The sequence below is a fragment of the Piliocolobus tephrosceles genome, chromosome 9 (genome assembly GCF_002776525.5).
Source record: "Piliocolobus tephrosceles isolate RC106 chromosome 9, ASM277652v3, whole genome shotgun sequence".
Taxonomy (NCBI): Eukaryota; Metazoa; Chordata; class Mammalia; order Primates; family Cercopithecidae; genus Piliocolobus; species Piliocolobus tephrosceles.
This window is the reverse complement of record NC_045442.1, coordinates 75983860-75987928: the sequence shown is the minus strand read 5'-3', so window position 1 is coordinate 75987928 and position 4069 is coordinate 75983860. Positions and strand designations below refer to the sequence as shown.

At 42.8% G+C, this 4069-nt stretch overlaps 1 pseudogene; it reads right to left on the bottom strand.

Moving 5' to 3' along the window:
• Positions 1–3039: 3039 nt before the first annotated feature.
• On the bottom strand, positions 3040–3465 carry LOC111537760 (annotated as a pseudogene).
• Between the last annotated feature and the right edge of the window lie 604 nt (positions 3466–4069).

Below are 4069 nucleotides of genomic sequence, written 5' to 3'. Positions count from 1 at the left end.
GGTAAATCTATGTCAGTTGTGAATACCTAGAAGGCAGAAGTGAGGAAAATAATGAAAGCAGAATATCATTATCATGACTCACCTGCTCTTAGCTGGTACTGTACATAGGGTACATATTATACATAGGGCATATGAAGAAAGAGATGAGTTCAGAAAGAAATATTTTGCTTAAGAGGGCGAAGGAAATGGAACAGAAAGGTAAGGTAAACCTACAGATTTTTTTTCTCATTTTAAATAAGGAAATTTAAAAAAAAATTATAGGCCCACATCCTAACAACAACTATATATATATATACTCAAACCCGGGTTATGGCCATCACACCATTGGTTTAAAGCAAAAAGAGGCAACACGGACAACTACAAGCCACTGGAGGGTGCTTCTTCCACAAAGAGGAACCAAAGTATTGAGGAAGCCTTCACATTTCAAGCATCTCTTGAGAAAACACCGAGGGTCAATGGAGAGGCCACGCAAACACCATGGTTTTAGAGGGAGGAAGTTCACAGCCTACTTGGAGTTGCTGGGTGCCAGGAACAGTTCCCGGACCTGGACCAAATCTAAGGAGCTGGTGATGAAAGAACTTCAGGCATCACATTCCATCCATGGACCCCTGTGGACCTAGCTACAGGAGCTCCCACGATCCCCATAAACACTTGGACTTCCAGGGAGAGCCGCCTGGAGAACAAGCAGAGGCACAGCTTGAATCTGGGCAAAGCCCAGAAGGCTTCGCTGTGTTGTGCCATGGTAGCAAAACACAACCACAAACGCTGATTTCGGAAGACGCTTTGTCTCACACTGAGCGTGGGACCGAGGTGCATCTGAACCACACTCCCCCTGCCACCTCACTCCCACTACCACCCAGCACCTCCCAAGACTGCCCACCTGGCCAGTCTCACAGAAGGATGCCCACAGCACACCTCCACTGCATTGCACAGAGAAGAGTGCTGTGCGGGTCCATGTGCCAGCATGGGAGCTGGGTGCCCCCCTCTTTGCAAGACTGGACCGGGAAGGGCAGGGCCTGATAGCCAAGGCTTCTCCCCCATGGGGTCTCATGGCTGAGAATACCTGGAATGGCTCAGCAACCTAGATGCAGACAGCTTGGAACAAGTCTAGCCAGTTGGGCCTGCTGCCAGTGTGGATGCCAGAAGAGACGCACCAGGTCAGGAGAGCATGAGCTGGGCAGGCCTCATGGCCACTTGCAGGACTGAAAACCCCAGGCCACAGGTACCATAACAATTGTACACCACTGGTGCCACTGCATTGTCTAACTGCCCACAGACATACCCCACAACCCACTTGACTCCAGCAAGTAGAGGGGACCAGAGAGAGGTCACTGGGGAGTTGCGGATCCCTTGGTGTCATAACCCTCAGTGCAGTCCACTCAAGGTTGGGGGAGTGCAGCCCACCAAAGCCCCCACTGGAGGAAAAGAAACATGGCCGCAGCACTAATCACTGAAGGAGTCAAGATAAGAGCCTGGGAATGGACGTGGAGAGGGTGTCATCTCTTGCCTCTCCCCTCCCCTCCCCACTGCACTGTTGCAGATGAGGCAGGGGCACTTCCACTTGGGACCCAGTAAGCATGTGATGAAAGAGGCTGCTCCAGCCAGGCATGGGGGCTTATCCCTGCAATCCCAACGCTTTGGGAGGTAGAGGTGGGCAGATCACCTGAGGTCAGGAGTTCGACACCAGCCTGACCAACATGGAGAAACCCCATCTCTACTAAAAATACAAAATTAGCCAGGTGTGGTGGTGCATGCCTGTAATCCCAGCTACTCAGGAGGCTGAAGCAGGAGAATTGCTTGAACTCAGGAGGCGGAGGTTGCAGTGAGCCAAGATGGCGCCATTGCACTCCAGCCTGGGCAACAAGAGCGAAACTCGGTCTCAAACAAACGAGAAAACTAAAAATAGAGTTACCATTTAACCCAGCAATCCCACTACTAGATATATGTCCAAAGGAAAATAAATCATTCTACCAAAAAGACACCTGCATTTGTATGTTTATCACAGCACTATTCACAATAGTAAAGACATGAAACCAACCTAGGTACCCATCAGTGGTGTACTGAACAAAGAAAATGTGGTATATATACACCATGGAATACTACACAGCCATAAAGGAATGAAATCATAGACTTTGTAGCAACATGGATGCAGCTAGAAACCATTATTCTAAGCAAATTAATGCAGAAAAAGAAAACTAAGTATTGCACGTTTTCACTTATAACTCAGAGTTAAACAATGGGTACATACAGACATAAAGATGAGAACAAAAGACACTGGGGACGCCAAAAGAGGAGGAGGAAGGGAGCGGGGAAGGGTTGAAAAACTATCTATAGGATACTAGGTTCACTTTTGAGTGACAGGATCAATAAAAGCCCAAACCTCAGCACCACACAATATATCCATGTAACTAACCTGCACATGAAACTCCGAATCTAAAATAAAAAAACAAAATAAAATAAAGCAATGACTGGATTAAAACTTCTACCAAGAGATTGTTTATGTTGTCTACACTACTGCAGAGGAAAAATAGTGTGTGCTTTTGCTACAACTGATAAGTTCAAAATAATCAAGAGAAAGAAGAAATAGACAATGAATTGGGGAAGTAACTGTATCTGGAGCTACGTGCAATCAACTACATTAATTGGCCTTTATTGAGTATTTTATATGTGTCTGTGGATGGTATAAGTGTGTTATTTCATTTAAAATAGTACAAATATTTACAAAGAACATTTCACTTAAATTTCACAGTTGCTTAGAAAATGGTACTTGCAAGACTGACCTATATAAAGAAATAAGAGTCTCATCAAAAGAGATGGTAAATTGTAAATATGAAATATATCACAATGTTAAAATCCTCATAGTGCAAATCAATAAAGATAGCACCCTTTGGAGAGGAAAATATTTAGCTTTACAAATTTACTGTACATTTACATATTAATTCAATAAGGAATACATTTAAACCTTGCACTACCACAGAATTATTTTGTGGGAAAAAAAAAGATGTACTTTCTGACTATGTGTACATAAAAACCAAAAAGTTAACTTTTACTTTTTTCTTTATTGGCAACTTTTGATGCATTTTTCGGTTTTGGTTCCCAGAGGGCATTTTTTACAAATCTTGAAGCTGCACCACTGTCCAGCTTGCCTGCCTTTTTCTTGTCTGTCATTTCCTTGACTCTGTTCATATATACTCTGATTCTTTCCAATTCCTGCTTTACTGGATGTTCCTTAGGATTCACTCCTTGAGTTGCCAAATAAACCCAAAACATTGAATTTAATGTGTATGCAGAAACCAAATCCACTTTTGCTTGTTCAAGTGGGTCCAACTTCTGCAACAACTCATTTCTAGAAACAGACATCATGTTCTTCAGCATCTCATCCACAGCATCAATGGAATTCCCAAACGCTGACAAATATTCGTGAATTTCTACTGGATAGTCCTCATTAATTTCTTCAGCTGCCATTATGGCTGACTCACAACCTTCCACTCCAGTCCTCCTAGAAAGCAGTCGGGCAACGATGACGTCAACGATGTGCCGGATCTGGAACTGAGTCTTTTAAAATATTTCTCTACATTCCCAGAAATACATTTATTATAATTGCATCTTATGGCCCTTTTTTCAACAGAAGTAAAATTCCTGAAACATTAGAAAAGCACAAAATTTATTTTTTAAATGAAATATTCTAAGATGCTTGTCATTCTCTCAGGCTCAAAGCCTAAAGAGGTACACCAGTAAGACACGATTCATTATAACATCCAAGATCATGGGGAGATGTTTGCTCAGGTGCTCACATGATGTGCAGAAACAGAGGGAGACACAATTGAACTAAATAAATAAAGACGCAGGCTGCGCGCAGTAGCTCACGCCTGTGATCCCGAGACTTTAGGAGGCCAAGGCAGCAGATTGGTTGAACCTAGGAGTTCTATATATATATACACACTATATATAGTATATATATGTTACATATATAGTACACTATATATAGTATATACATGTAACATATATATTATGGGGTGTGTGTGTGTATATAAATAATGTAATCCCAGCTACTCTGGAGGCTGAGGTA